Genomic DNA, 12269 nt, shown 5'->3' on the forward strand with positions numbered 1-12269 from the left:
TCAACGTTTTTCTCTACCACAGAACGTTTGTTTTCTCTCACAGAACGTTTTTTCTCTACTACAGAGTTCTTTTCTCTACCACAGACTTTTTTTCTCTACCACAGAATGGTTTTTTTTTCTCTACTACAGAACGTTTTTTTCTTTACTACAGAATGTTCTTTTCTCTACCACAGACTTTTTTTCTCTACCACAGAACGTTTTTTTTCTCTACTACAGAATGGTTTTTTTTACTCTAACACAGAACGTTTGTTTTCTCTACCACAGAACGTTTGTTTTCTCTACCACAGAACGTTTTTTTCTCTACTACAGAACTTTTGTTTTACTCTAACACAGAACGTTTTTTCTCTTCCACAGAACTTTTGTTTTCTCTACCACAGAACGTTTTTTTCTCTACTACAGAAGGTTCTTTTCTCTACCACAGACTTTTTTTCTCTGCCACAGAACGGTGTTTTTTTCTCTACTACAAAACTTTATTTTTACTCTAACACAGAACGTTTTTTCTCTACCACAGAACGTTTGTTTTTCTCTACCGCAAGACGTTTGTTTTCTATACCACATCTATACCACAGAACGTTGTTTTTTTCTCTAACACAGAACGTTTTTTCTCTACCACAGACTTTTTTTCTCTACCACAGGTTTTTTTCTCTACTGCGGGACGTTTATTTTTCCTCTACCACGGAACGTAATATCTGGGTTGTTTATAGAGAACTGGATTGAGTTTGCACTATATCTTGGAATTCAACTCATCTGGTAGCTTTAGACAAAGGAAATGGCATTGTGCCGAATTAAGGATCCGGAGCGCTCCAGCATGTTGATATTATTGACCATAGCTTTGTTGATGTGCACTACAAATACAAGTGCAGATGCAAGGAGCAAATAACAGGTATGCAGGAAGATGGATGCTTGGTGGTTTAAGTTCGTTGCAATTAAAATGAAAACCAAAGAATTTGAAAACGGAAATGAAGATAAGATGTACGGATGTATCATTTGCTGCTCAGACATTTCGGTAAATTAGCTCAAACATGTGCCAATTATTTTAATGTCGTAGTTATATTAAGTAAAGCATCATTATGAATTATCAAAATACAAGAACAAAATAGAAGAAAGAAAAGCCTTTTCACCTAGTATTAGTACTACAAGGTTATCTCTAAAATTTAACATGTAAAACATGTAATGTAGTTAAAAAAACCCACCTCATTTGCTTAAAAAGCGATATAAATGTTAGGAAATTCTTCAGAAGTTTTTTAAAGTTTACAATTGTTTAGTGCGATGACGTCCTTCCAACACGCTCTTTGATATAAATGGAAGGTTTTTTTAAACAATTATCGGCGGAAAGTCGTCTTGGCTATCCCTAGGGTGCGATCAGCCTATCCTCCAAAACATCAATGTTCTACAGCACCATGTATTATATAGCTTGGGGTATATAAAACGTTTTCCGTGCATTTTAATATAATTACAAACGCCTGTTTCCAAATAACGTATTATCTCCTCTATTGAAATTATATCAAAGTTTAATTCAAAACCTTACCTTAATTCGATCGTAAATCTTGTTCTTCACTCAGTGTTTTGTTTTGTTTCGTGTTGGAGGTTCTCATCTGCAATAGAATGGATAGATATCAGAAACCAATATCTTTTGAAGCATGAAATATGTTTGTCTGGCAGACAACTGCTAACCATAAGGAAATTAGTTTTCTGACATATTGCAACAAAGCAGGAAAACAACAATGCAGAATGCATCTCAGAAACTTGACCGAATTCTGCATTTGGACATTCTTCGTTGTTGCACGACCAAAACAATAAGATAAATTGATATGTCAAAAGTGACCAATATCTTTACACATTCGCTTCAAAACAAAAATGAAATCTAGGGTTATCAATAAAATCACAAGATGCGTTTGCCTTTTATTATATAGAAATATATTTTTACTTTAAGTTATTACTATCAGGTAATCTTACCCGCCCCTCAGACAGCCAGGGGGTTGGGACAATATAATGAAAAACTTTAGTTCACCGTATGCCATGGAATGTGTCTGCCCATTTCGATTGTATTTCGTTCAACGGTTACGGATAAAAAGAAAACAACAAAAATGTTAATTGATTTACGGACACATGACCATGAACGAGAGGTGATTAAAATAAAACCTAATTTAGAATTGTTCATGAGTAGAGATCACTACCGGTGAGTTTTTAATTAAACATTTGACTCACATGTCGATATGTCTTCAATTGTTCAGGGCAAGTAAAATTACGTGTTGAGACATTAAAGCAACGAAAGCAACTCCACTATTTTAATTCCTACATAACGTTTGTACTTTTGTACTTTCAGATTTTGCATTTGATATAAGGTCCATTAGCAAGGAAACTACAAACGATAAACACAGACATCAATTTAATATAAATTTCGATTATTACAATGCGGTGAAAAGGCATTACTAAGATTAAAGTAATATCTGCATTACGATAATGACTTATCTCTTATCTTGATTCCTAATAAAACTTCGAAATACAATATATGTCAGACCTCAAATAATAATTACATCACAACAAAGAGTTGCTGTATTTGTGAAGCACGTGATTCCGGTAAGATAATGGTTTTTTGTGTGTGTTTGAAATACTGACATCAGACGGACAAGACATTCTGGAAATAAAACCAGCTTCATGACTAAAGGCTTGAATAGGTATTTTGAAAATAAAGGTTTTCCCTTTGAAATGTGAGGACACACAAATTCAGTCCTTCGTATGGCATTAAGTCATTTTACTGGACTCGAGTTGAATCTGTGATTGAGATTTGATACTGTGTTGACCTTCATTTTAGGATGTATTATTACAACAGATTTACTATAGATATATTTTCAGTCAGATACGATGAAAAGGTGTTAACTGGCGAATTTGATCTACATTTCCTTTATTTCATTATGATACAGAGTAAAAATATATTGGAATTGCTTGGTGTCTTCGGTGGCATGCTTCAGTGATATAGCACCATAAAAAGGACAACAGTTCCACTATACAAGAAAATACTTCATGAATATACCGCAGTCTCCCAAAATATGCACTTCGCACAACATACACGCCACATACGTGGGAGGCCGTCCTTACATGACCATAGCTGTTAATACGATGTTAATTAATGAAACAAACAAACAAGTATCCAGACAGATTTTAACTTAATTAAATAGTTTGTTAATATCCTTTTATATATTTGACATTTATTTGAGAGTGCATTATATTTTTTTTGTTATTTGAAATGAATTCGAAGGTGTATTCAACATTAGAGACAGTATCTGAATGCAGATCTCATATATTTTTGAATAGTCATCTTTTCGACCAGAATATCCATTTTCTGTCTTTGATAATTCATTTTACATAGAGTGCTTATTGAATATGTTTCCCAGATTAGAATCAACATTGATATAACACTTTCACTTAAACAATGCAGTGAAAAGTTGAAACATATATATATAAAGAAACTGTACTTGCGTGGAATCCATAGAACAAATTCGTTGAGATAAAGTTAAGTTTCGTAGTAAAAACATTATTATTTTAAAGAAACCACGGTAAACTTATTCAAGAAAGGTTCGGATATATCCACTTTTACCTTAACATGGTACAAAATACATAATCATTTAGTAATATCAGAGAAGCCATCTTAGATTGACACGCAGACTCCCCATGGATTTACACGCACTTCCGGAAAACTTAATGGACAGCGACATTTTAATGCTGCAATGATCACATTCTGACCTATACCATGACCTTATCAACACAATTACTACATGTAATATTTGTACGGAAGACGTCGGAAAGCGTATCAATCTTTTCTCTTATATCACAGATAGAAATAGACAGTATGTCACCATGTTTGAAATATGTTAAGAATATTTGTTTATATGTATTTTTTAGAAGTTTTTGATCTTGCTGTGTACAAAGGTTAAAGCCATTAAAACATTATACACAGTTCGTTATGTTTCAATCTGAAAGGAAAACAATTTGATATATATATTCCAGGAAACATCTGTCTGGATCAACATAATTGCTGAGATGTCACATTTTATCAATGCGTCAAAGGAAATCCAGAGTTCGTTATCATTTAGCGTGCAGTAAAGATATTAAGAAACGGACATACATTAAGAACATAAAAACGAAACATATGGGAATGCATATATTTATGATAAAGAACATAAATGTATGAACATATAAGAATAAAAAAGGCGCAGAAATTAAGCCCGAGCATTCTTCATATGATGTGTCCAACATCAAATCGAAGTTCCATGCCACCAGCTAATACTGTATAACATGGCATTTTTTGGGAAAGCATAAAATGTCGTTGTTTTCTTTGTTGCTATGTTACCACGAATATAAAAAAAACAACGAATTATAACCCAACTTCTGCCGCCCACAACACCTCTCTACACACAATCTAATTGAAATTAGATTTGTAATTCCGTTCCGCTACGATGTCATAGATTTCTACAGAAAGAAGATCTGTTGAAATAATTTAGTAGTTTGTGCAAATAACACAACACAAGAAGGCATGCCGTTATGGCATAGCTGTGCTAATTTATATGTTCTAGCGGCAGCAGGAGTAACACTTTTCCATTCATTAAATCATTAATACCTAAAACTCGATACAAAACGTGGTATAACTTGCTCTTCCACTTTACGAATCGTATAACTATTTTATGAGTGTCTTACGTTTCAAAACACCTACCTTTACTTTATAGAAAGTTTCTCGGGAATGTGTGTGTCTTTCGTTAAGTCGATATTGCGTTCTGCGTACAGACTATAAACCATCGTTTACATCTTAGCATATAATTAAGTATTTCAATGTACCATGATATTCTTCAGATTTCGTGCAAAATAGTGTGCGAACTATGAACGGCTACAGTCTAAGTGACATAGACTCCGGTGGAATAAAATAAGCTACATGGGCGGCAGGAATAGACATGCCCTAGATTAACTGTACCAAACATTTATGAAAACAATGCCTTACTTTCTTATCATGCTAAGAAAGTTATTTGTACTTACCGATGATACATTCACTCTAATTGTTCGGAACGTCCAAGCGCAAGTTTTACAGATTCTCTGTACCAGCTCACAATCAACTTTCTGTAATTCAGAGTTTGTTTGGTTTGTTTATAGTAAGGATTTTGGATACAAACTCTACTCGAGATTATACCCATTTCCCTTTTCTTCGAAAATTTAAGGACTTAAAATAAAGTCACTAATACCACCGAATTTTATTTTTCGAATTTTCGTCTTGCGTGGTTGTTCCGTAAACAATTTATATAATTACATGTATTTGACTTCTTGCTGAAAGTCCCATAGTTGATAAGACGGTTTTGGCGCATTGGAATTAAGTTTCTGTTAAGCTTTCTATGATCCCCACAGATAGAAGATCTTTACTGGTCCCTTTATTTCCCTTCATCAACAGTTTGTTTATTACTACTCGCACGCTATGCTCATTCTTCCTATGCCATTTTATGAATATTTCCGTGTTCCCGAGTTTATAGCGGTACACACAGCCAAGGATTTAAGCCAACAGAATGCCGGTCCCTTAATGGATAGTAACACTTTGGATGTGTCAGTAGCTAATTAATGGTAATACCCGACTATTTCTATTACTTACGTATCAAATAAAAGTACATTTGCTCTCACATTCGTCACATAATACGACCGTTCACTTATAAATTCTCAATGGTATATTTTTGTCATGAGTTAGATATAATGTGGAAAGTTTTTCATGAGTAATGTCATTTGAAACTCTGTTTTCACGTTATTATATAGACAATACTGTAATACTCCTTCGTGTACGAGCTTTTGTGAAACCTACATTGTATGATATCGTACCATGGACAGAAATGTCCCAAAACGATTGGCAGAGAACCGTCACGTGATGACCCCCTAACACTATATAAGGGATCAGTTAATTTTATCACCGTGCAATATGGCGGCTCTCGCTCTAGCATTGTCTTCAACTAAATAGTTTTAGTAATTTCGTTATAGTAAAAATATGTTACTTGTTATTTTCTGTGTAAAATTAACTTTTAATTAAATTAAAGTCGTTTTAATACTTAAAATTAAACGACAGGATTTTTTTAAATACGAGTTGCTTCACCTATGCCAGTTTGAAAGTTGATGACGCGGTGAAAGTCAAACACGTAAATAAATAGCGTTTTCTCGACTGTGATTATAAACAAATCGTGGGATTCGTGCCGATCAATCATCACTCTACAATCAATTATCGGCATAACTTTTAAGTGGTTATCACGGCGAAAATGCAGAGATAATCAAGAAGATTGCCCTTTAAATGTTGGACGGATGTTTGTGACACTTTTGTTTGCGATGCTTTCAATATACAGCCAGTTTAGGCCTACTGTGCACTAGAAATGTCAAAATTATTGATTTATGAGTTATTCCGTATTTTTTGCATGTTCTTGATGTAGAATATTTGCAGATTCCGGAAAGAAGTGCATAAATTTTATAAAGTTGTAGGCCTAGACCGATTATATTAATGGTAGCGATTGTTTGTATTCTTCGCCAGCATGATTCAAGTTTGATGTCAGATTTTTGACAACAAATAGTAAACAAAGACCTTGTGAAACAAGTCAATGGTCCTCGAGTCCTAAATTAGTTTTTTTAGTCAGTTGCTTGCCCCCTCTAAATCCAATTGACCCTCAATGGCGGTATAGGGGGTCAGTAACTGACTATATATCTAATAATAAGAAACAGCATTTGTATAGAAACGTACGCTATTTTCATTTACAATAATCCACGGATAAAAATTTGGCAGTGCACATATTTAGATTATATCACGGCTTGGTAATATTGATATTAGATGATGTTTTTTTGCTGAACATATTTGATAATAAATTGCACATTACCGCCTTCGACCAGACGGAGCGTTATTGAGCCGTGTGCCCTAGCGCCTTATAATTACACGTTCAATGTAGCAGAATTTATCGTGCTCATTTGACGCGAGAAACACGCAGATAAAACTCGGGCAAGGCCTTGTTTGGTAGCTTTAATGAAGTGGGTTAACATCTTATTTGCATATCTCCTTCTGTAGGTAGACATAATGCATTACTTTGTCTCCATTAGCCTTGTTAAATGTATTGGTGGCCATCTATGGATGTGTAGATTTGCCATATCCTGCGTATCAACGGGTAGTCATTAGCATTATATAGTCTAGATATACCTTGTGGATAAAACTTACATGTACATAACACAGCGTTATTATTCCGATAGAAAGATTGGAAAATCTATATAATGCGACAGGAGTAGTCGGAACCCCTGAATAACTCAATGACGTCAATAAAGTATTTGTATTGTAATAGGTATATGTATACGGAAACAACACTAAATCATTCCAAGCATAATTGGTACAAAATGTCCATTTACATAACGTTCGTATAAAGTTTCTTTTTTTTTGTATAAATAATGAAAATTGGTAAAGTGTGTATATAATTGGAGTCTAGAGGGAATACTTCTGTGGCGTTACCTATATAATTTCACCGAGTACACAGCATAGGTAAAGGGGGAAGTTAATTACAGAGATGCAGCATCAAGATTCAAAAAAAATCCGTCGACAGTACGGTACGATAGTACTACAAAAAGACCAGAGTTCATCTACTATTTCGAGGTTATAACACACGGATATACCGCAGCCTCCCGAAACATACAAAAGTAACTCAATGCAACACTTAAATGAATCCGGCTGTTAATAGGAATACTGTATTCAGTACCAATAACCTTTTTAAACCTGGCAATTATCTTCTATAGACATACAGTTTTTAGCAATTAAATATGATTAAAAAATATCCGTAACGACAAACTTCCACATTCAAATCTTATATCTGATAATTATAATATGTTTATACTGTTATATATTGTAAACAACACTGCGTAACTTAACGTATGTATCTTATATATCTTGCTATGTACTAGTTGTTTCTTAAGGAGAGAACTTGTATAGGCTATGCCTGTTGTTCAATTCTTTTTCAAATAATATTTTGAAATAAAATTTGTTGAAATTGAAATTGAAAAGGCAGTTACCCTAAAATCTCATGGAACTCTTTAATATCGAGATGTTTTAATGAATACTGGAAAAAATATAAATGGATTTAGGCATTTGCAAAGTCAGCAGGTCGATATGGCTATATATCGACCTTTACATAGTCATTGCCTTTATTAAATGACAGACGATAGTGGTCTGGGAAGTTTTCTGTCTGACGTTTTCTAGGTCTGATTATGTGTAATGTATAGCGACATATCAATCCTAAATTAATATCGTCAATATCTCACAAGAAGCCGACTTAATCCTCATGTCTCTTACACAATGTCTTCTGATGTACTTGTAATTTTTGTATGTGTATATCACATGCCCTATCAATAGCATCTTAGGTTTTAGAACTTCCGAACTGAGGTCCAACGCTAACGTGAATGTTATGCCGCACCGAAGATATTGTTAGATGCGGAGAGTCTGATTGTGCAATTCTGGTCATCATTATGCGCCGTTATATCTGCATTGTGGTCCTATCCGTCAACGCGTGTGTCAATAAGGAGATAATACGTACAAGTGTACACATCATTACGGGGTAAATAACGGTCTCACAGGGATACCTCACAAACGTATATCTAAACATCTTCGATAGGAAAGGTCCACTATTGATTCTAGAAACATCCATATCTAAACACACCAACATAGCAAAGGCTTTCTACTCCTTTTCCTCATCTAGATATCGACGTAAAAGACATCATTGGATATCGGGTATTATGGCCAAGACGCACCATGATATAATTATCAAAATAGTTTCTGCTCCTGCTTAGCGTTCATATAGGGAAAGGGACGACTGGTTTGTTTACCTGGTGTCTCTGTCAGTATGCTCTAATGAGATGACACTATAACATGGGCAAATTGTTTCCACAACTCTCAAGAGACACAACCAATCACAACCTCCTACATATACGGACATTCACGCACGCACATTGCATACAGGGGATGATCTCATTAATATCCCTAGCTGTAGATACGACGCACATAAAATAACCAAGCAAACAAAATAGTATGCCCGCTTTAAAATTGACACTGGTGCTCATTATTAGTCAAAACTGAATAAAACCTAATCATTAGATTAGATAATTTTAAAGAACCCTGAAGTTATAACAAAAAAGCTGAAATTTGCGAACATAGAATTAAAACAGGATATAGAATAAAAACTGCGTGTAGAGAAGATTGTTCTCTAATGACGAATGTGTTCTTATGCAAATAGATTCTATAGCCACCCACCAGAACAAACAGATGTTACAACTGTACCTACGATTTAAAAAAAATTATGGTGAAAACATTAACGATTATATTCTATTTAAAGTTGAACATTCCATATTTGTATTGTTATCATTTGTGTAAACATTCCTCAGCCGAAGGGAAAAAGCTTCGCTTTACATCAGCAAACATCAAAGCTTGAAACAGTGGAATATACACAAAAACAACAATATTGAATTAACTATTCTGATATACGTCAACGCAGATTATACTCTGGTGAAGACCATATATAACATCAGTAATAAATCAATCAAGCTGCATGTTTTCTGATAGCTATGTAATCACATAATTCTATTTTATCGAACAGTTCACTTTTTCTTTATTTTTCGAGTAGTCCTTAACACATTCAAACATTGCACACATTGGAGTCATCTTAAAACGGTCCTGGATGTTAATATGATGTTAAACCTAAAATTATAAAAAAAATATTAGCAAAAAAAAAGGCAGATTTCGCAAAATAAAACAACATCAAGTTTAATATTGAAATGTTGGAGCATGTCATGGCAAATATCTTTACCGCTCGATAATAACTATTCGTGATTCTGCACATGTTACAGGAAAATGGCATTTTAACAGCAATATGTGAAAGTAAATTATACACAGGCGATGGAATTTAACATCATAGTTCATAATCGGAAATGTAAATTATGCTTTTGTTAACGATTTTATGTCAACATAAAAAGCAGAAAATTAAAAAGTAGAAACCCTAAGTTTTTGTCAATTACATGTTGTATTAAACCGAATTGTGGTAGAAATTGGTCTGTAATGGAAACACCTGTACACTGTTAGCTACGCCCAACAGCATTACGGGGCTAGGTGTATTGTATTGTAATAATAAAGGCATCGGCAAACATTGGTATCTCTATCCGTTCAAAACATGGAAAAGTGAGAAAATGTATAGAGTAACAGAATGTGCTTTTACATCAATCCATTATCAAACAGAAAAAAACAACATGATTGATTAAAATAATGATTCAATAATGTACATTGTATTAGGTATAAAATGTGTTCAAATTTTTGGCGGTAGTCATCTATTTTAAACAACAGGACCCTGTTTAAAGCATGATTAGCTTAATTACATGATTAGTGAAATTTTGTTTCTCATTTAGTGCAAAAATTGTGATTTTATCTTCTCTGACTCAGCAAGTTAGTAATGAATGGAGTTCATAAGAATCTTAAAAAGATTGTAAAATTGGTATTGCCAGTTTAACTTAGGTAGCGTAATCACTTTATATTCATTGAAGAAGTCGAAAAGAACAACTTATAGATACTAAAAGGTACGAATCTCAAGGCATTTGTAATAATAGGATATCTCTAGAAAACAGGAAGACTACATCAAATTCCCCGGAAGTAAGCCTTCTTTGTATCAAACACTCGTCATCAATCCATAAGGTCAATCATGGTAGGCCAGACTGCCTAATGAGGTAAGAGAACAACAATTAAAACATAGAAAAGCACTGGACATAGACGTCTACGTAATAATTATTTTCCAATTGACGCTAAATTGTTTGGGTTCTTCGGTAGCATGCTTCAGTAATATAGCACTATAACTTGGACAAGAGTTCCACTATACAAGAAGACAACACGAATATATCAGTCTCCCAAAACACGTAAACACACTATATAAAAAGTGGTAAACTTTTCAACACAATAATTTATGCAAGTCTGGCTAAAGTCATTACAAGTGCAGCATTTCAACAACAGTGGTCTATTATCATTCAAAATTCTATAAAAGTCATATATATTATCATTATTCCATTTTACTTTGGTTATATTTTTCTTGCAGACATTTTCATCAGTCGAAACATTTGTCACTTGTACACTTGTTTTTAGAGTTAAACAGACTGGAGAGTGATCGGAGAATGAGTTAAAAATCCCAGTTTCAAAATAAATGATATTCGACATAAAATCATCAAAAGTTAAAACATAATCGATTAGACTGGTTCTTCGATTATTAAAGAATGTAAAACTTTCGATAGAGTCGTTTTTGTGTCTACCGTTTATAATCCTCAGACCAGTAGTTTTACATAGAGCTATGAGTTGTCTGCCTAACTGATTTGTAACTGGATCTGAGTTAGCACGTACAGTTAATTCAGAGTCAGGATTATAATTTTCTACATTACATAGAGTATCAGCAGTAACATCACTAATTTTATCATCGCTTACATAATCTTTTTGTTTACCCGTTCGGCTGTTGAAATCACCGCATACAATAATTTTACCAATATCTTTATACTTATAAACTATATCTTCAAGGCAGGCAAAAAGATTAATATCACACTAGAATATACTAATGACAGGTGGAAAATAACAAGTGAAAATTTTTATGTCGCAGCTGTCTTATAAATATGTTCGAGATAATTCCAACAGAACAATATTATTGTCCATATTCTCAACCACTTTACAGAAACGTGTAGCGGTAATTTTATAAAAAAAAAACCAATACCATTTTCCTTTACAATGCACCCTGGGAAATATTTTGGTTTTTTTAGAAATAGATCGACATATGTTCCAAGATAATATGGAAACACCCTCCGCTTGACGGAAAACGGATGAGGGCTCGGATCCGGTATGCTGATGCGCGGCGCGGTATACATACCGTATACATGGAAGGCCGTCCCTACAAGACCCTGGCTGTTAATAGGATGTTAATTAATCAAATAAACAAACACATTTAAACTTTAGTCTTCATGATCTTACATATTTCATATTGTACCTGTGAATATGAATCTACCTGGAGAATATGTTTTGATAGTGCCTTGACATTCATGATTTGAAAGATTAAACACTATTACAGTAATATTGGGGCTATGTGGGTTTTTTCATCATCAGTTTGCTTTTGTTTTTACTTATTGTTTAATTTATCTCTATGAATACATTTATTCAAATGATTCTTATTTAATCCATGTCCTTTTAACGGAATTGAGACCATCTCATGCTTCAA

General features: G+C 33.8%; 2 protein-coding genes across 5 annotated transcripts in view; one reads left to right on the forward strand and one right to left on the reverse strand.

Annotated features, from left to right (window-relative positions):
- Positions 1-12269, reverse strand: part of LOC138315247 (G-protein coupled receptor dmsr-1-like) — a 141003-nt gene that overhangs the window by 120085 nt on the left and 8649 nt on the right. For all 4 annotated transcript variants that reach the window (XM_069256143.1, XM_069256134.1, XM_069256126.1 and 1 more), the window contains exon 2: positions 1529-1595. The gene's annotated coding sequence lies outside the window, so the exon portion shown is untranslated. The remainder of the gene's footprint in view (positions 1-1528; positions 1596-12269) is intronic.
- Positions 1-12269, forward strand: part of LOC138308759 (DNA-directed RNA polymerase II subunit RPB1-like) — a 162464-nt gene that overhangs the window by 92700 nt on the left and 57495 nt on the right. The window lies entirely within an intron of this gene.

This window comes from Argopecten irradians, chromosome 1 (assembly GCF_041381155.1).
Source record: "Argopecten irradians isolate NY chromosome 1, Ai_NY, whole genome shotgun sequence".
Classification (NCBI taxonomy): Eukaryota; Metazoa; Mollusca; class Bivalvia; order Pectinida; family Pectinidae; genus Argopecten; species Argopecten irradians.